The sequence below is a fragment of the Chiloscyllium plagiosum genome, unplaced genomic scaffold (genome assembly GCF_037043375.1).
Source record: "Chiloscyllium plagiosum isolate Xiang-an unplaced genomic scaffold, Cpla_swu_hap1 HiC_scaffold_7, whole genome shotgun sequence".
Classification (NCBI taxonomy): Eukaryota; Metazoa; Chordata; class Chondrichthyes; order Orectolobiformes; family Hemiscylliidae; genus Chiloscyllium; species Chiloscyllium plagiosum.
The window spans coordinates 46,733,011-46,754,961 of NW_028270145.1; the positions used below are offsets into that span (position 1 = coordinate 46,733,011).

General features: G+C 40.8%; 2 long non-coding RNA genes across 10 annotated transcripts in view; one reads left to right on the plus strand and one right to left on the minus strand.

The window, feature by feature from the left end:
• The window catches only part of LOC148149603 (uncharacterized), a 64,594-nt gene extending 55,606 nt beyond the window's left edge, over positions 1–8,988 (plus strand). For 7 of the 9 annotated variants that reach the window (XR_015757651.1, XR_015757650.1, XR_015757653.1 and 4 more), the window contains 4 exons: positions 2,729–2,956; positions 3,048–3,156; positions 7,563–7,801; positions 8,742–8,988. This is a non-coding gene — a long non-coding RNA (uncharacterized LOC148149603). Of the gene's footprint in view, positions 1–2,728; positions 2,957–3,047; positions 3,157–5,692; positions 5,898–7,562; positions 7,802–8,741 lie in introns of all 9 variants that reach the window. The other 2 variants (XR_015757658.1, XR_015757657.1) reach the window with 2 other exon arrangements.
• Positions 1–21,069, minus strand: part of LOC148149604 (uncharacterized) — a 43,819-nt gene extending 22,750 nt beyond the window's left edge. Inside the window, exon 1 of the long non-coding RNA XR_015757659.1 lies at positions 20,891–21,069. This is a non-coding gene — a long non-coding RNA (uncharacterized LOC148149604). The remainder of the gene's footprint in view (positions 1–20,890) is intronic.
• Between the last annotated feature and the right edge of the window lie 882 nt (positions 21,070–21,951).

Here is a 21,951-nt window from a genome sequence, read left to right on the forward strand (position 1 = left end):
TTTCAACAGTGCATCTTATAGTGAAGCCAATTTCTATAGCAAAATTAGAAATTAAATCAAACGATCATTCTGATGCACCTTTAATTGCTGTTTGCATTCAAAAAAATTAGAGGGATAGGCTTTTCATCCACCTGAGAAAGTGTAAACAGGAGGAGAAGAGAATTTGGGAAATAAATATTTTAAGTCTGAGATGACAGTAATTTTTTCATGGAACTATGAATTGCTATGAACACAGAAGCATATGATATTGTGTGATATTAATAGTGCTATTTATAGTGCAAAACCTTGGACAACATCAAGAAGAGAGGAAGAACAATTCGATACTCCTGAGTTATGGATGTTGAGATTAATATATTCAAGACTAAGAAAGGACACATAATAAGAAAGAACTAACACACTAGTGATCAGAGAAGACAATGGAGGCATCGGAGAAAATAGACAAAGTGAGATTGAAATGTTATGGTCAGGGATTCCATTTGTGACATGCTGTATTATGGTTGTATTATGCATACTTTGTATTTTCTGACAGCCAGCTAATCTTTATGTGCAGCTGATCTTCTTGCATATTTGATTTCTTGGGGTCAGTAATGGAGGAACTGCATTATGGATGGTCCTTCTAGTTAAAACAATCCAGACCAATGAATCAAGTTGAATGGAACTTCTTGACATACAATTCTGTTTTCACTGTACACACTACCCTAAATCTGTCCTCAACGCAATCTCCTGCTTTCAACACAAGCCTTGATAAAAACCCAAACAGAAATCTCTTACCACCACTGCTTTCCATACCTCCACTGATGAGCATCTAAACATCCCATCACCATAACAAGAATAGACAGAGAGACATAGTAGAAGAGCGAGAGACAGATAAGTATAATCCAGTTGGAGGGCAGAAACCAATACAAAGAAAAGGGAAAATAAGAGTTCAGTAAGAAGAATTACCAATGTGGAAATAATGAATACAAACAAGAAAGAGAGAGGTCTTGTGACACAATATGAAATATTTCTGCCTCTGAGCCAAAAGGTCCAGGTTCAAATTCTTGAACTTGATGGCTAAAGAAGGTGTGCTTATAATGCGCACTTATTTCCAATGTACAGCAATGGCAGGCAGTAAGAATAGGAGACATTCCTAGCCACCCATGTGATGAAAACGAAATAGTGGAACCTCTGCTATTGCTGCTCAAATCTCTGGACTACAACACAAATGTAAAAGTATTGGTTCACACAATTTTGATTTCTTTTTAGAGCTGAATGCCTCAGTTGCCTGGACAGATGTAGATCAGGTTGACATCAATAGCACTTGGAGCATGTTCGGGACCTGGCTCCTGGCTGTGCCCAAGTTGTGGTTGCAGCACTGTGGATTAGACCTGCTTTCAGGCAAAGAACTGAAGAAGAAGGAACTGGTGATGTATCCTGCAGCTTATCACAAGCAACACAATTACTACTGACATTCAACATGTCTGCCTCTTTGTTGTTATTTCTTTTTCTGTTCATGGAGCTGTATGAATTAGGGTATTTATAGTTAAACTTACGGTACCATATACTTAATCTTTTCAAATGTGTTTGCTCGATGCAACATTATAACCCAGCATTAGTTTGCCGATGGAGATTATAATTCCCATAATGATATTAGCCATAATACTAACCCCAGATAACAAATAAAACAACAAATGTTTAAATGAAAAATTTACAACTCTATATGCAAATCAATCATTTTAATTGATAAGATTCATGACAAATCCCTGATTCCACTGAAGTAAATGAATTATAGCTAATGAAATTAATACAAGAAGCAAACATTTTATACCATAGTTTCTTTGAGTGGAATTTAATAAGTGGCATGCAAGCCCAACAACAAAATCAGAAGTGGACATCACTTTGAGTTTAGTGTCAGAGGCTGGCACCCATATAAATCATGCAAAGCTTTAAAGCGCTTGATGCATGTAATCATTTGCTGGTGATAGGTTTCAGTTGGTGGATTCTGCCATTGGTTACACCCAAAACGTCGACTTCTCCACTTCCTGATGCTCCCTGGCTTGCTGTGTTCTTCCAGCTCCTGACTATTGACTTTGAATTCCAGCAAGTGCAGTTTTTTTGTTTCTAATTGGGTAACAATTCAGCCGGTCCGGAGAAGGGTGCTATGGAGACAATAAAAGAGCCACTTGGACAAGCAGAGTGGCTTGTGTCAATGGCCCCAAACTTCTCGCACACCACCTTTTTGTTAGTTATCCATACCAATTATTCAGTACGCTATTTCATCCAGCTCAGGCCCTCTCAAACATCTTTCTTCCACCATGCTCCCATGTTATTTAAATATTTTTTGCCCTGGAACCACACTGTTACATCCAAATGTCAGAGCTCGGACAAAGAATGACCTCACATATCAGCAATACATCTGTGAAGATTCTTGCTGAGCTGTCAGGGATTAGTGAGAGATACTTTTCCTAAGTGTTAGCAGCAGGAGACCCATCTACTGTCCCATGGCAGCCGGGATGGAAATTTCAGATAAGTTATTAACCATGGGTCTGCCATGGGTCCAGTGCAGGCAAAGATCATTGAAGTTATTTGACCCACTTGGTAGGTGTCATGGTGGCATGGGGACTGTCTCCCATGTGGGTATTGGGCTATGCGTTTGTGCAAGTATGCAGTTAAATTGTTAGATGAACGTGTGATAAACTTCAGGGCAACATGGCACTTGAAGCTAAACAATAGTCTATATCATCAACAGGTCAGTATAAATGATGGGCATGTATGCAGACAAGACAGTTAATTGGCCTTTGTCAGATCATTAAAGTTCCAATTGTTTCTACAAGACGAACGCACTCATAACCAGAAGGAAATGATAAGGACAGGAAGATGGGTGCCTGACCAAGGTTTTCACCACTGTTGAAGAATGAATCATCCAAATTGTAGTCAACAGTGGGTCTCAGCAACATTTGACGGCAAGCCTAGAGTGGTAAGGCATCAAACTTGGTAATACTATGTGATTGCTCATCAGCAGGTAAGGTGAGAGACTCACAGATTGTGTTTTTTTTTCTTTTTTACAGGTGGCCATAGTCTAAATGCCAGGCCTCAGTCACTCCTGGAGAATGAGAAAGATGACATAAGTGATCCCAAGAATGCACCATCACATGCCCCTTCCACACCATCCGCGAGGTGAGTTACACCCACGTACGTCACAAGGGGTCAACTTTACAATCAAAGCCTCATTCTTGTGAGCAGATATGTTCCAGAACTCAAGGAGGTTGAGAGACCGGAGATCCCAGACACTCGGAGAATTGCTTGAGTACATGCACCCTACTGAGGTATACACTGCTGATGAGTTTCTGGTCATGGGCACAACAAGCCCACTGGAGATTTACAAGAGGCTAGAGAACCATATGGCAGAAATGCCAGGGATTATGCACAATCTCAAGGACTATGGAGGAGTCCATGATAGCCATGGGTTTTGTAATTTCTCAGGTATGTGAGGGCATGGTTTCCTTTATGGAGTGGTTGGTGACATCTTATATGGAGAGTCAGGTTGAGCCGTGATCCCATATGCCTTCACTCCATGGCTCCAGATATGGCTCAGAAATGTAGTGCTTCAGTGTGATCCACATGGTTGTAAAATATACAGACCCCAATCCTGACGGCTAGGTTCCCGAGTCTAAATTCTTCAGTTGTGCTCTTACCCTGGAATATTGGATTCGATTAGATCTAGAATAGAGAGCTGACCTAATAGTGGCTATGTAACCATTGCTGATTATTGTAAAAGCCCATCCAGCTCACTCATGTCTTTGGGAAGTAAATCTGCCATCCTTACCAGGCCTGATCTACATGTGACTCCAGACCCACAACGTTGACTCTTAATTTTGCTTTGGGCATTGAGGAAAAGCAATAAATGCTGGTATAGCCAGCAATGCCCACATTCCATGAATGAATAAAATAAAACCCACTTGCCTTTGGCAAAAAAAATCCTCAACTTGTCTGGGACTGTCAGACCCAAATACCCCTCGGTTCACTCAACAAAATCTCCAAGGCCAAGAGGCTCCTCAACTGAGCAGACTCACTCCATCCTGCTCTGGAACCTGGGACAATTGAAACATAGTGGGAGAGAGAAAAAGAAGAAAACCCATTGAGAGCACTTCAGTGATACAGGTGAGAGGGAACTCTGCGTGAAGTGTCACGTATGTAAAAACTTGATTGTCTGTTCATGTGACTCTGTGCAGCCCTGAATGTAACTCTGGCCCTATGATTTTTAACTTCATGTCCATGCAGGATGTACCCAGGATTGATGTTTGTGCTGAGACCCTGCTGAAGCATGTGGAAGCAAGGTGTATACAGTGCTATCATTTTTGCTGGCACCAATGTTCCCTCTCAGCTGTTTGGAGGTTCCTTGCAAGCTGATCAATGTGCTGACACGTTGACTCCTGATTCCAGAAGCCGCTGCTGCACATGCACCTCAGAGGTCCCTTTAGCGGGAAAAGCAATTACAGGGAGCATAGGTTGAATCAGTGGCCATTGTACTGAAACATCCCCATATTTTGCCAGGCTCTGTGTCCAAAGGTTGCTGTGAATGAGTTGTTCAACAATGCAGGGAGGTGCACAGTTTACGGACAGCTAATACATTAAGTTCACCAGTGATGAGGGACCTCATGGATCTGTGTTCTCTATAGTGCATGGTCTGTCTATAATGCTCTTTCTCTTTAAAGGGCTTCACTTCAGAGGATCCTAAAACTTTCTCCCTGACAGATCAAGATACTGACCCTTGGTGTTCAGGTGTATCTGTAGCCATTTTCCTTCCCTTTATGTATTTTTGATTTCTTGAACGATGGAAAGCTCGGGAAGCACGCTGCAGCCAGTGCTTTCCAAACTTCATCTCGATATGTCAGTGAGACCTGAATACCCAGATCCCTGTCCTGATAGCCCTCCCTATGTAACCACCTCTGGTCCCCATACATGAGCCTGTACCTACCCACCTTCCTGACCCAGCCCCTCGTGTGTGAGATGAGCATACCAGCTATGGTCATATACAGCCCTTTCCCCCCAGACCATGGATAAACACTTCTTGCATTATCCTCTTCCTATCCATACTGTAATGTAACACCCTTTACAAATATAATTGCTCACTTCATAATTGTCAACCCCCTTCCCGCCATCCTGCAGATCCCAAATAGGTACCCAAGTCTCATTCTGGCAGCTGAGGCCCCTTTTGTATCCCAACCCCACTTCTTTGGACGGACTGAGGACTGTTCATGGCACATCCCCTTGTGAGACCTAACCAAGCTGGTATCAGATGCTGCCCTTGACCCACTATGTCAGAACTCCCTGACTGACCAGTGCCTCCATGCACTTTGATGACATGGGCTGCTCCCCTAAGACATTGTGACATGGCTTCTTGCTTGCTGCATATGCAGTGTGTTTCTCATGTAAGCTGCTGACACATGGTGTAGGTGTGAGATTGTTCTAGTTCACTGCGATACAGCAAAGATATAAACCCCCTTGATGGAAAGTTGCTGATTAGCAACACAAACATTGGTTAACTATATTAGGTTAGATTCCCTACAGTGTGGAAACAGGCCCTTTGGCCCAACCAGTCCACACCGACCCTTGGAAGAGTAACCCACCCAGACCCATTTCCCTCTGACTATTGCACCTAACACTATGGGCAATTTAGTATTGTCAATTCACCTGGCCTGCACCTCTTTAGACTGTGGGAAGAAGCTGGAGGACCCGGAGGAAACTCACGCAGACACGGGGAGAATGTGCAAACTCCACACAGACAGTCGTCCGAGGCTGGAATCGAACTTGGGACCCTAGTGCTGTGAGACAGTAGTGCTAACCACTGACCACTGCTCCAAAGCGGCAAGGAAAGGCATGGATGCTGCAGGTGCCAAATGAAAAAGTGAGAGCTGGTAAGCAAGAAGGCAGTCCTTCATGCATCCTGGCCAAATCTAGTGAGTTAGGTGCTTCTCCCAGTATACAGAAACCTTTCATTGCTAGTTGCCGGTGTGGAAGTCTGTTGCTTTCAGAGTAATCTGCCAGTTTATCAAAGAGGTGCCATGATGGTCGTGCAAGATTGGCAAATGTCTGATGCCAGTGTTTATTGACAGGGATGGGTGTGGATTATGCCTATGGATCATGCCCCAAGTTGCTATTTATTGCTGAGCAACATTCAAGCTCCCCTCAGCTAGTGGCAAACTGAAGTCACTCGGTATCCACTTTGATTTCCATGTTGGGAATTCTCAATGTCTAGCTTGTTCGCGGTATTTTGGATGACCGGAAGCTGCATATTAATGAGATAAGTTATGGCATTGACAAAGAGGTTTTCAAGCAATGCCCCCCTTCCGCCTAATTGAAACTTGTTACTACCTTGTATGAAAAATGCAGCAAGTTGCTCCTGACATCATGACGGACGCTGCTGGACTTCTCGACTGATCCTGCCACAGATCTCCCTATAGCTCATATCACTCATGTTTCTATCAGATTGCACCCACAAAAGTTTAAATCAGTCAACATTCATAGAATGCAAATATATTCCAAGTAGTTGTGAAGCCCAAACTAACACTCCACTGACTTAATTTTGCAGTCTGAACCTATTGTAATAATTTTGAGACTTCAAATCCTGCATTGTTAACTCACCTGTTTGTAATATTTCGTACACCCAGAGTCAACATTAACGTCCACACCTTTGAATCATATTCATGATTATTGCTATGAAATGTGATAATTTTTTGTCTTTTATAAGTATCAGAAAAAAATCTCAGTTTATTAGAAATCAGTTCTTCTCTTCAATCAGGATTTCAAGTCAGTTGATAGCCTAAGCTGTGAATTGCTGCTGTTTGATGTTCCATGACCCTAAATTCAATCTCATCTTGTTTAACAGTAAACTAATTACATAGAAATCCCATATGGATGCAAATGTTGATGGCTCAGAGCAGCCTTTTATGGTTTAGAAAGAAAACTGCTGGAAATATTTAATTTGTGTTGTTCTTCCAAGACCCATTCAAATTCTCTTGATATCACAGCAACAATTGGTAATGTGTCCACAGCCTCAGAGAAAGAACTATATGACACCATTCCACTTCAGATTTTTGTTTCAAAATTGACTAAGCTAGTCATTACGTTTGCCATGTTTCTTCTAAGAAATCAATAAACAATTTACAGATGGATTTGTGGGTTTTTGTTAAAAAACACTACATGGTACATTGCATTGCATTTGCAGTAAGGGAATATGGTAACCCAGATTTTGCTGTCAGATTAACAGTGAGACTAAAGGCATTTAAAAGTATTTATTTGAAAATGGTATCAGATAAAGAAGGCTGAGCACTGAAATGCCAATATCTAAAAGCTACTATCTGAGGTACACAGCTCCACTGTTATCTTTACAAAACAGCACTTCACTCTCTGCCTCACCATTGACAAGTATTAACTGATACAACTTAGTTTAAGGGAGATATGAACTCAACCCATCGCAGATATTCCAATTAGTGATTACATATAAAAGTCTTTCTTAGTGATGTGATAAATATTGCTAAAAAGGCACATTTTATTGAAGGATTTTGTCTTGCATTCATCAGGATAAGATTACTTACAGTGTGGAAACAGGCCCTTCGGCCCAACAAGTCCACACCGACCCTCCGAAGAGCAACCCACCCAGACCCATTCCCTGACATTTACCCCTTCACCTTACACTATGAGCAATGGAGCATGGCCAATTCACCTAACCTGCACATCTTTGGACTGTGGGAGGTAACCGAAGCACCTGGAAGAAACCCACGCAGAGAACGTGCAAACTCCACACAGACAGTTGCTCAAGGTAGGAATTGAACCCAGGTCTCTGGCGCTGTGAGGCAGCAGTGCTAACCACTGCACCATAATGCCACCCAGATAATTCACAATAATTCCAATAACAAGGAAGCTGCATATTGGAACTGTTGGGGATATGGTGTTAATTGGTTGGCACCAATCTGATTAGTAGAGAAGTTGCTGTGGAACATGGTTCAGTTAGAAAATGACTGACAGTTAAATGCCAAACTTTATTTAAATTTAAACCAAGCAGGTTGATTCTGATTAGTCCAGCTATTTCCCTGAGAAATGAACTGGAATATGACTGTTACCAATTTTATCCAGTTGAAACAGACACAGTGTGTATATATATGTTTATTCAGTCTGCAAAGAACAGATCACATATTAAAACATATATCTTCCAGTATGCCCAAGAGCACTACACTGAAAGCCCAACTGACAACCTTAAATTGGTTGTCAGCATCAGACCTATCATATTCAGGGTCATTCAGTCAGTGTCCAATAATCAAATCACATCTGCTGTTCAGTTTTGCAAGCAAAGTTGATTGTATACTATCAGAACTGTGTTTGTTATGAACAACCAAAGGAGCATTCTGTTTGATACAATCTGCCAGTCTTTGGACATGCGGCCTATATACCGGGCATCACACTGGTGCAGAAGCTCATTGACTACATTTCTTATTTATGTGAGAGGTAAAACTTGTTATTCACTTAATGATGGCCTCCTGTTCGTGGCAAACACCATTCATGTTGCTGTTAGATATTAGCAGCGTGAACCAGTGAGGTTCAACTGGTGCTCAAATTTATCACATACATGTCTCTTGCCTTGGTAATTTGAATTTGACTGGGCCATTTTTCATATTCAGAGTGGCAGCTTTAGGCCCCTTCATGGGTTTGCACAATACAGAGCAAGAAGTTTCTCAATTCATTCAGTTTTTTTTATCTTCCAGGTGAACTGGATGTAGACTGGGCACTTCTCAGGACCTTATTTTCAAGGCTGCAAATAAAAACAATCTTACATCATGTGAAGCTGTCAGAATCTCAACAACCCAGTGACAATAAGTAGACAGTGGAGGGAACACCGTTAGAGTTTTCTCAACCAGCACATGAAGCAAAGGGATGGGAGTACTCAACCGTAATAAACATGGCTTTATCATCAAAATACATACCATTCTTAACAATTGTTGCAATTTTGTATTCATTGGAGCTGCTGCCAAATTTGTCCGAAAGCCTTGCTCAAAACAAGCAAAAAAATGCTTCTTAGATTTATAAAAGAGCAATGAGCTGTTGTGTGATATATACGATAGGGTTCATCCTCACAATTCACTGCATCCTTGTGTGTGGGCTGCTCAACACACTTAAAGGTGACGTCCCTTCAGGCTTTATTGTATCTATGATCCGTTCTGTACAACGTGAATTGGCCGAATTGTTGGGCAATTTGCCACATCCACTTGTTCAACATACACAATGAAGGATTCATTCATATTTGCTGAGACCTTACAGGACTTGCATATCAATAACAATTAAGTGCCCAGGTGCTTCTTCAACATTGCAAACCAATTCATCAAAGCACCACTTAAAGAAACCATAGACTTTTGCACTGCTGCACCCACCATGTCGTGACAATCTAAACCTGATAGCATTCTGTGAATCAGCATTCACTGAACTTATGAAACTGATGAACTTACCTCACAAAAGGTTAAGTAATAACATAAGAACACACCATGTCTGAGGTGGTGTATTAGCATGAATAGAAAATTAGCTCTTGGCAGGAATCTATGAGTAGGGATAAGGGATTCTTTTCCAGGTTGGCAGTCTGTAACCAGTGGGGTTCCACAGGGTTCAGTGTTGTGACAGCAACTGTTTACAAGATAAATATATGACTTGAAGGAAGCATTTGAACACTGTAACCGATTTTGCTGATGATAAAAAATAGAACATAGAACAATACAGCACAGGAACAGGTCCTTTGACATACTATGTCTACTCCAAACATTATGTTATTCCAAAGTAATCCCATCTGCCTGCACATGGTCCAGATCTTACTATTCTCTGTCTGTCTGTTTTTGCCTAAATGCTCTTAAATGTTGTGATAGTATCTCTTCTACCAGCTCTCATGGCAGTGCTTCCCAGGCACTACCACTCTCTGTGTAAAAACCTTTCCTTGCACATCTTTAAACTTTCCCCCTCTCACCTGAAATCAATGCACCCAAGTTTTTGACATTTCCAACTTGGGAAAGAAACTCCAACTATCGACACAAACCATGCCCATCATAATTTTACATACTTCTTTCAAGTTGACCTTCAGGCTCTGATGCTTGAACGAAAATAATCTAAGTTTGTCCAACCTTTCCTTATAGGCAACACACTCCAATTCAGGCAACATTCTGTAAACCTCCTCTGCGCCCTGTCAAAAAAATTCCACATCCTTCCTATTATGTGACAACGAGAACTACACACAGTATTCCACAGTGGGATAACGAAAGTTTCATATCGCGATAAGACTTGCCAATTTTTATATTCAATGAAGGAATACTGAATGCATTCTTTACCAACTTATCCACATGTTGCCATTTCCATGGAGCTAGTAACTTGGGCCACAAGATCCCTGTGTATACCAATGCTCCTAAGAGTCAGCCATTTACTATATATTTACTTTTTGCATTTAACTCTCAAAATTCATCAACTCACCTGTTAATGGATGGATTAAACTCCATCTACCATTTCTCTGCCCAACTTTCCAACTGACCGAAATCCTGCTGCATCATTTGATATCCTTCCTTACAATCCACAATGCCACCAATTTTTGTGTCAAAGTTACTAATCAGGCTATTGACATTTATAGATCTGATACTTATTAAATTGGAGAGGATTCAGAAAAGATTTACCAGGATGTTGCTGGGGAATGGAGGATTTGAGGTATGAAAATAGGCTGCATCGACTGTGACATTGTAGAAGGTTGAGGGTGACCTTGTAGAGGTTTATAAAATCGTGAGGGGCATAGATAAGGTGAATAGCAAAGTTCATTTCCTGAGGGTGGAAATGTTCAAAATTAGAGGGCCTATTTTTAAGGTGAGACGATAAAGTTTTACAGAGGAAATGAGAGGCAATTCTTTTTACAGAGAATAGTCTGTGTATGGAATGAACTTCCAGAAGAAGTGTTTAGTGCAAGTACAGTTGCAACATTTAAAAGACATTGGAATAAGTATTTATTGGAAAGGTTTAGAGGGACATGGGCCAAATGTAGGCAAGTGGGACTAGTTTAGTTTGGGAACATTGTCGGCTTGGACTATTTGGATCCAAGGGCTTGTTTCCATGCTCCATAACTCTACGGCTCTACCAAGAGAGGTCCCAGCACTGATCCTTGTGGACACCACTGGTCAAAGACATTCAATCAGAAAAACACCCCTCAGCCAATTTTGTTCCAATTTACAAACTCACCATGGATTCCATATGATTTGATCTCTTTTTTTTTAATAGATATTTTTATTAGAAATTTAACATTTTTACAAGTTTACAAAAATAAACAAAACTCTCAGATATAAACATTGATATACAATTAGCTCAAATATACAATAGCCAAAATTTAACAAAAAAAACAAAACAACAAAAAAAAACCGAAAAGAAAAACAAAACAAACAAACAAAACTCAACTATCTACTAATCTAACCTACAACTAACCAGAGTGTATATTTCAGTCTCTTACATGCTCGGGATGTGTTAGCATCAGATATAATAAAACCCGTATTCATGCGGGATTCCTCCCCCGAGGGGCCGCGGACCAGCCAGGTTTGTAATCTCAATGAAATAAAAGCCCTTGTTAGGATAGCCGAAATATCTGTATTTATGTAATTCAAAAAGGGCTGCCATATTTTATAAAATAATTCAGTCTTTCGATGCACCATATTTGTAAGGAAGTCAAGGGGAATACATTCCATAATTAGTCTGTGCCAGTTTGAAAGTCCAGGGGGGCCCTCAGCCGCCCAGTTCACCAAAATATTTTTCCTTCCAGGGAGGGAAAGTTCGAAAAGCCCAAGAGGAGAGACACAGGGTCCACTTTAATTTCCGTTCCTAAAATTTCTGTCAGGGTACTTGCTACTTTAGTCCAATATCTACGGATCTTATGACAGGTCCATAAGCAATGTACAAGAGTGCCCACCTCTATTTTGCATTTAGGACACATTGGAGATGCTCCTGCCTTAAATTTTGCCAATCGAACCGGTGCTATATGGGCCCTATGAAGTATCTTCAGCTGGATAGCCTGGGTTTTGTTACAAATAGTAATTCTTCTAGCATTTTCCCAAATATCATTCCATGTTTCTGTGGAGATTTCTAGTCCCAGATCCTGATCCCATGTTTTAAGCAGATTATCCATATCTCCCGATACTTCATCATGTAGTAAATGATAAATAGTACTGACGGAAGATACCCCCACTGGTCGTAGGACATTACATTCTCTATCGGATTTATACAGACTATCTAATAACGTAGTCTTCTTCTGTATATAATCTCGAATTTGGAAGTATCGAAAGAGGTCTCCATTGGGTAATCCGAATTTCTGACGCAGCTGTCCGAAAGACATCAGGACCCCATCTTTAAATAGATCCCCTGGACATGAGATACCCCTGGATCTCCAGAGTTTAAAAGTGGCATGTGTTAACCCCGGTTGGAATCCCCATGCTCCCACTATCGGTGCATAGGGGGATGTATTATGTGAATTACCCTCATTTTGTCGCATTATATTCCAAGCCTTGATTGTATTTAGTATTATAGGGTGATCTGTAATGATTTTCCTCTTGTCTGAGAATAAAAGGTTAATTAGTGGGTATTTTACTTGAGACGCCTCGATGTCCGACCAGATTGATTGTGGATCAGACAAGACCCAATCAGCTATGTAACTTAATAGGGAACTTAACTGATATTTCCTAAAGTCTGGGAAGTCCAATCCACCCCTTCCCTGTGGAAGCTGTAGCTTCTTCAGCTTAATGAGGGGCCGCATATGATTCCAGATAAAGGAACTCAGCCAGCCATATAATTTACGTAAAGCCGTCCTTGGCAGCATCGCCGGAAGCATTCTCAGAGGATATAGGAGACGGGGCAGGATATTCATTTTGATTAATGCTATTCTACCCAACCAGGAAATTGGTAGGTCTCCCCATCGCTGGAGGTCCTGCCTTATCCTTTCCAATAAATACACAAAATTAGCCTTATACAACTGACCAAATACTGGAGTAATAAAAATGCCTAAATATAAGAAACCCTCCAGGGACCAGCGAAAGGGAAAAAAGGAACCGTCCGCTAAGCGGGGTATCACAGCAAGGCCACCCATTGGCATAGCCTCCGATTTTGAAAAATTAATTTTATAGCCTGAGAATGCACTAAATGTATTAATAACTTGGATTAAGCGAGGTATGGACATCAAAGGGTTACTGAGGAATAGAAGAACATCATCTGCATAAAGGGTAATTTTATGTTTACCTGTACCAATCCTTGGGGCCACTATATTAGGATCAGCTCGTATAGCTTCTGCTAGTGGTTCAATTATTAGCGTGAATAACAATGGCGAGAGGGGACATCCCTGACGGCAGCCCCTACCCACACTGAAGCTATCCGAGCCTAATCCATTGGTAACCACAACTGCTTTGGGATCACTATACAATGTTGAGACCCATTTGGTAAACACCTGTCCAACACCAAACCTCTCCAATGTGTAAAACAAATATGACCATTCGACCCTATCAAATGCCTTTTCCGCGTCTAATGAAACCACTACTCCTGGTATCTTTCCCTGATGACAGGCTTGAATCATATTCAGAGCCCTTCTAACATTATTGGGTGATCTACGGCCCTTAATAAACCCCGTCTGATCCTCCTTTATAATATGTGGCAGTATCCTTTCTAGTCTCAGTGCTAACGTTTTAGAGAGGATTTTAAAATCTACATTTAGCAAGGATATTGGTCTGTATGATGTACAATCTTCTGGGTCCTTTCCTTTTTTAAGGATAAGAGAGATATTTGCCTCTTTCAGCGAAGGCGGGAGACAGCCCTGACTATATGCATAGTTATACATGTCCATAAGTGGACCAGCCAGTATTTCTGTAAATTCTTTATAGAATTCAGCTTGAAAGCCATCTGGGCCCGGCGCCTTACCATTTTGAAGGTGCTTAATTGCATCAACTATTTCTTGGGCTGTAAGAGGAGCATTTAGGACCGATACTTGTTCCGGAGTTAGGTCTGGAAAAGTCAAATTTTTTAAAAATGACTGCATCCTCTTCGTCCTATCTTCACAATCCTGTGATTTATATAACTCAGAATAGAATTCTCTAAAGGTCGCATTAATCTTTTTATGATCATGAGTCAAAATACCCGTACTTTCCTTGATAGACATAATAGTCTGAGGGGCCTTTTTTTTCTTTGCAAGAAATGCTAAGTATCTACCCGGTTTGTCGCCATATTCATATAACCTTTGCTTTGCAAATAATATTTCCCTCTTATCCGTTTGAGTAAGTGTAGTGTTTAGAGCTGTCCTAAGAGCTGTAATCCTTTGCAATTTAATAATAGAAGGTCTATCAGTGTATGCCGTTTCAGCCGCTTTTAAGCGGGCTTTAAGCAGACGCTGTTGTTCTCCCTTTAACTTCTTCTGGGTCGCTGAGTAGGAGATGATCAAGCCTCGCGTGTAAGCTTTGATGGTCTCCCACATCATTGACGGGTTGCTAGCTGTACCTGAATTAATTTCTAAAAAAGTTTTAAATTCTTGAGAGAAGTACTTTACAAATTTACTATCTTTCATTAAGAAGGGGTCCATACGCCAATGCCGAGGGGATGTCCCACTGTTCCTCGCCTTAGTTTCCATATATACAGCAGCGTGGTCAGAAATTGCTAAATTACCTATTTTACAGGATGATATGGAATTTTAAAAAATCGAGGGGGCAAAAAACATATCAATTCTGGTATGACATTTATGTGGATTAGAGTAGAAAGAAAAATCTCTACCCTGTGGATGAAGACATCTCCATACATCTACTAATCCTAATTCTTTGTTCAGATCCATCAATTGTCTCGATCTGGGAGATACTCCTGCAGTACTCTTGGGAATCCTGTCTATTTCCGGATCCATAATACAATTAAAGTCTCCCCCTATAATTATATGACGGGCATCAAAAGCCATCAATTTTGAAAAGGCTTCCGTTATAAATTTAAAGGGGTGTGCCGGGGGGCAGTACAAATTTAAAATCCCATATTCCTCTCCATTTATGAGGGCTTTAATCAAGATATATCGTCCAGATTCGTCTTTTATCTGCTTTAGGATTTTGAAAGGGAAATTCTTCCGAACAAGAATAACAACTCCCCTGCTTTTTGAGCTAAAAGAAGAAAAAAAGGCCTGATCAAATCCGCCCTGTCATAATTTCAAGTGTTCTTTATCTGACAGGTGTGTCTCCTGTAGGAGAGCTATATCAACTCTTTCCTTCTTAAGATTTGATAATATTTTCTTCCTTTTGAGTGGCGAATTACTCCCCTTGACATTCCAGGTGCACCACTTAACCGACTGATCAACCATAGTCCTCTGGGCCAATCCGAGACCCCTCGGGAGGGGGAACCCTATCCAGAACATCCCGAGCGTGGAACATGTAAAATTTACAAAAATAAAGCCTCTTTAATACACCCACAACAATACAGTAAAAAACTTTCTAAATAAAAAAAATATAAAACGTATCTAAGTGGAGACTTTCCCCCTTGTTCCCAGGGGGCGTCACTTCCTCTCCAAAAGTCCCTCATATCCTCTCCCAACCAATGCCCCACCCTTGACCCAGGCACTCCTCAATAAAATGAGGAGAATTCAAATATAATACAAAGTTGGAGTTAACAGTGAGCACCCCACCCCCACCCATACCAACACCTGGGTATATTTGGTAATGTTAATACCATATATAAACATATAACTATAAAATTACCACTTCAACAAATAATAATTAAATATGATAATACAAAATATCGAAGGGAAAACAACCCCGCTCCTAAAGACAGAGGTAAAATCGAATAAGGTAACCACCTCCCCCCACCAACATTAACCAAATCCCCCAGCTTATATATATATATACATATATATACATACACATACATACATATATATATATATATATATATATACACATACATACACATACACACATACACACACATATACATACATCTCTCATATATACATAAAATAATAACAGAAAACAACTCCAAGGGGGGGGGGGGGGCGGAGAAAATCAAATCCCTCTCCCCACCCCCGTGATAATATTAAGCAGTAAGGTAAGAGAAAAAAAAAAGGGAGGGGATATAAACCAAAGCGGGGGGGGGGGGGAAAGGCAGACCAACATCCATTATGTCCTACAGTTTATCTAAGAGAGTCCAAGAATTCCTTAGCCTTTTCTGGTGATCCAAAGTTATATACGGATCCTTCATGGTTAAAGCGTAACATCGCTGGGTAGCGTAAGGAGTACTGAACATTTAAGTCCCTTAAACGCTTCTTCGCCTCGTCGAATGCCTTCCTCTTTCGAACCAGAGCCGGGGAAAAGTCCTGAAAAAGCATGATCTTGGATCCTTTGTAGATCATAGCTTGGGGGTCTTTTCCGAGATTTCTAGAGGCTTCTAGGAGTATCTGCCTCTCCCTGCAGCTCTGCAGCCGGAACAGGACCGGGCGTGGGCGCTGGTTTGAGCCGGGCCCGCGTATTGCGACCCGGTAGGCCCATTCCACCCTTACCTGGCCTGATCCAGCTTGCAGATTTAAAAGTTGTGGCAGCCACTGCTCCAGGAATGCTGTAAGCTGGCCTTCCTCTTCCCGTTCGGGAAGGCCCAGCAAACGAATATTTTTTCGGCGACCTCGATTATCGAGGTCGTCAATATGATTTTCCAAGGTCCGGACTCGCTGCTCGAGAGTCTGGACCTGATCCACGGCCGATTGAGCGGTTGTCTCGGAGGTCGCGGCCTTTAGCTCCGCCCCTCCGACTCGGCGTTGAATTTCTTCAATCTCACGGTCGTGCTTCTGCAGCGCGGCCGAGAGCGACTCCCAACGATTTCTGGATTCGACAATAAAAGCATCGATCTTCGAGTCAAGCTTGGAAAGCATTTCTGCAAGGCTTGTTACTGTTGGTAAGTCCCCCGGGGCAGCTGTGGACACCTCTGCTGCAGCTGGAGAGTGTGGGGGAGGGGTTCCTGCTTGCTGAGAGCTGCGGGCTCCCTTCCCTTTAGTCATTTTAACTTAGGATTAAGTTGTTTAAATGTAATATTACACAACTAATTGAATTACAAAACTATTATAAATGATTTGGTGAGCTTGGTAGGGGGTAGGTGACCCACTGTGCCCAAGTCTTGGGAGAGCACTATAGACTCAGTCTTACTGGGTCGCCGCCATCTTGGATCCCCCGCAATGCTTTTCTATAAGGTCTACCATCGGGGAGAAGGTACAGAAGCTTGAATACACGCACCAGCCAATTTCAAAACCATTTCTACCCTACTATTGTTAGAATACTAAATGGATTCACAAACTTAACAGTTGCCTGTACCTTTTTTTGTTTTTGCTGCTGTTTATTATTTACTTATTTATGCTACTTAACTCTGTGATCTGCCTGTATTGCTCGCAAAACAAAGCTTTTCAGTGTGCCTTGGTACACGTGACAATAAATTCAATTCAATTCAATTCAATTTAAATTCCCTCCTTTGTCCTTGAGTGGATCTACCCTTTCTCTAGTTATCCTTTTGCTCCACATGGACATATTAAGTGCCTTGGGATTCTTCTTAGTCCTACTTACTGTCAACATTTCATGGCCCCTTCTAGCCCTACTAATTTCTTTAATTTCAATTGTGACAGGACTTTGTAAAATGTAAGCTCACGTGGACTGGTGACTGTTCTCCAAATATAGAAAATTCTAAATGTTTCTCATGAGTGCGACTTCAAAGCTCATGTTTCAATCATTCTTTCCCTATTTTTCTTAAGAAACATTCCTTATAGCTTCAAAAATGGATGAAAAGATTGAGATGGGAAAAACTATCAGAAGGACATGATTGCACTGAAGAGAGTGCAAAGGAGATTCAACAGGATGTTGCCTAAGATGAGAAGTCTCAGTTATGAGGAGAGCTTGGTTAGCCTGGGTTTGTTTTCCTTGGCGCAGAGGAAGCTGGGGTTGGGGGCTAGTGGGAGCAAGGTTGGTGTTTGGGGTTTCTGTGGGGATCTGATTTGTGGTAGACAAAATTATGAGAGGCACAGAGTAGATCAGGAGAATCTAAAGTTTCTAAGACCAAAAGGCATAAGTTCGTGGGGAATACATGGTTTAAAGGAGTTCCTAGAAAGGGTGGGAGATACATGGAACATGCTGCCGAAGAGAGTGTTGGAGGTAAGTACTCTTGCAACACTTAAGAAGCATATCCTGACCAATGAGATTTAAGGTCTGAGAAATAACAGTGGAAGCACTGAGGAGAGTGAATTGGAGTTCATGAAATCAATGCCAAGTCAGTTACAGAAGATATATAGCTGGATAATTAGGGATTGAAATCTTCTTGGAGATATATATTGAAATGTGATCATGATATAGATAAAGCAATTAATCATGATTCATTGCATAATTATTGCTGAAAATGTGTTGCTGGAAAAGCGCAGCAGGTCAGGCAGCATCCAGGGAACAGGAGAATCGACGTTTCGGGCATAAGCCCTTCTTCAGAAATCCTGAAGAAGGGCTTATGCCCGAAACGTCGATTCTCCTGTTCCCTGGATGCTGCCTGACCTGCTGCGCTTTTCCAGCAACACATTTTCAGCTCTGATCTCCAGCATCTGCAGACCTCACTTTCTCCATTGCATAATTATTGCCAATCATTACAATAAAATAAAGTATCAAATAATAAAGGTTTGCATTAAGGTGACTATTTTAACAGTTTTAACTCACTGACCTGGATATTTACTCAGGAAAAGTTAGAGGGATTAAAACCTGCCTTAAGTCCTGAGTAATCATAAAACTGAACTATCAATACACAACTGACATCCCAACTCCAAATCAACCAAATGCCCCAACCCTAACTGAACACATATCCCCTGACTTATGCTCCCCCACTACCAACACTACAAATCGACTCCCCTCTATTCTGCCATTCTATATTCCACTCATTTATCCCCTTAATCTCTTGCCACCTTACGCCTCATCCATGAACCTGTCAATTCTACATCATCTTCAACACACCAGCCTCGGCCTTCTGCCAATTGTCACTCTATTACTCGCTCAATTTAAATGTTACCCCATTCCCTCACCCACTTGGCTGACCATCACTCCATAGCCTGTCAAAATGCATTTGAGATCTTTAGACCCTGGATTACAGAAGTTATTGTAATAAAAGTAAGGTGTGTCTTTGCTTCCAACACTGATTTAGCAATGGAAGATTCCCAGAATATATAAGTTCATTTGGGAAGTGGGGCCAGAAATGTGGAGCTCCTGACCAAGAGGAGAAAAAAAAATATGGACATTCAACAGTAATTGCCTCTCCTCAGAAGATTTGACCCAATCTTCATTTTAGATTTGAATTGGGGAGCAGAACATCTGGACTTGATGTCATATGATATAGAAAGCTTTTATACCACTTAGTTCAGTGTAAAGTGGTGGTTGTATAATTTATAAATATTATGAAGGGAGTTGTAGTACTGATCCCTGGACAATGCTCCTAGCTACAGCATTGCAATTATTTCGTTAATAACAGCCCATTTTCTGTTAACTAGCTAATTTATTATTCAATTTACAACAGCCTTCTATTTCCATTTCGTGAATTTGATTGCCCAATTTACCACTCAGATATTGAGATTACAGCTAAATTTCTTAAGATTTTGCTTTTACATTTTTACGATCAGAACAATTGTGACCATCATTGATTTTTTTTTCTACATTCCTGTATCTAATTAAGTACAACAAAAAAATTCTGTCACAATTGCCTTTCTAAATTTTTTTTAAATAGATTTTGTTCTCTTGCTATAGATTATTGAATCATTGCAATTTTTCCTCCTAAATATGGCTTTTTTTAAAAAAACGATGCAGCCAAACTTGGTACTGGATCGCTTTATCCTATCCATAATAATGGATTCAATGTAATTATTATGTTTCCACTATCTCTAATTTCCAGTATGAAATTTCTTTGTGTCCCTTTCTCTTGTCATAAGAGGTTCGGCATCAGTTTGATGTTTCCTACTGAATTAACACGCATTACTTCAAAATAACTACCAACTTTTGAACATTGGAAATCATAGAACAGCAATAGTTAAATCCAAGATATTGTTTATTGTTCTTAATTGTGTCCATATTCACTTATCTAATCTTCTGAGAAAAATTCTGTATTGATGGTCAATGATCAACAAAGGTCATGAGACAAATATCCAAAATATTGTCTTTCCTACTTATTCCACAAATCAACCCTGATTGATAAATTTCAGCAACATATCGCAGAAACCTTTATGCCTTGTGAAGCATTTTGTCATTAGGCTACAGTTAATCCTGTATTTCTCAAATATTACCATATAGTATCAATAATTCATATTTTCCTTTTCCACAACATACCATTTATTTTAATGGCTTAACATTAAATTCCACTTATTTGATACAACATATTTGCTGTTTTGCTTCATGAGTCTCGAGTAATCAACAGTTGTTAATTCCCTTCCCTTAATGCTACAAGTTTGCTGCCAAATTAATTCAGATTCCAAAATATCCAAAGATACATCAACATTTCATTATTCACAACACCCCTTGTAACAGCTACAATGATCTGTCATTAAGTTAGTTATCATGGCAGAACTCTCTGCTGCCTTGAGCAATATGGGTAATGGCAAGAAAGAGAGAGTAGGAAAATACAAGAAAACAAAATTAGATTCTCGATGTTGAGGAAAGAATTTCTGATTTTCTCCTTAGGGTTTAAATGGAAAGTTTCGAATCTCTCTAATCAGCAACATCTATTTTATTTCCATGCATTTGCATCTCATTATGAGCTAATCTCGTTTCATTTCTAAGCAGTTCCCTCTTCTTCTTTCTTCCCCAAGAAAGCAGATGGTGCCAATTCCTGATATGAATGTCAGTGTAGTTACCTGGTGGAATCAGCTCCCCACTTGCTTCTCTGGGTCTTCATCCAAATTTACCATCACCACCATTCCTCTGCATGCTCGAGGCCACCGTTAACCTTTACTTTTCAAAGGTAGAAGAGATTATCACAAAACCACCAGCCTCACCACATCATCATGGCTCTTTTTGGACTAACCGCATACTATTTCAGCACTTTACATTGGAGCTGAGGGAGTCTTATATTGTGCTTGCTTCTCTGCGTTTGTTTTGGCTGCAGACACGCACAGTCCCTCATGCATATTTATGTGATGCATGTGATGGTCCATAGCTTATTTTCTTCACACTCACCCACTCAGTTTGTGTTGTCTTGGAAACTGCCAGCCTCTCTGGTTTGAATTGCTTTTTTATTGCAAAGTTAAAAATCACACAACACTAGATTCCAGTCCAACAGGTTTGCTTGGAAGCACTAGCTTTCGGAGCGCTGCTCCTTTATCAGGAGCAAACCTGTTGGACTACAACCTGGTGTTGTATGATTTTTAACTTTGTACACCTCAGTCCAACATCAACACCTCCAAATCATTTTTTTATTTGAGAAGGAGATGTAGGCAACTTAACACTGTTAAGAGCACTAAACTGTCAAGGGGGTGATCGTGTTGCTGCATGGCACTGTACTATATCAATCCCACACATGCACCATGTGCTAACAGTTTCCATGGCAAACACACAGAATGTGCTGCAACCAAATTACCATGTCTGAAAGCCAAAAGAGACCGGTCCTTTTTTGAGTGAAGCAAGGCTAAGATCAGTCAGGGCTGTTGTTACAGTCAGTCCAGGGGCTCGTCCTAGCTCAGTCCAGGGTTTTGGCCATGGTCAGGTATTTGGTCCAATCAGGGTCTGGGGATCAGACTCCTCCCAGTATTGGAATTGGGCAATGGGCAGTCCTGCAAGTGTTGTGAAACTTGAAAAGGTTCAAAAGATTTACAAGGATATTGCCAGGGTTGGAGTGTTTGAGCGATAGGAAGAGGCTGAATAAGCTGCAACTGTTTATCTGGAGTGTCAGAGGCTGAGGGGTGACCTTATAGAGGTG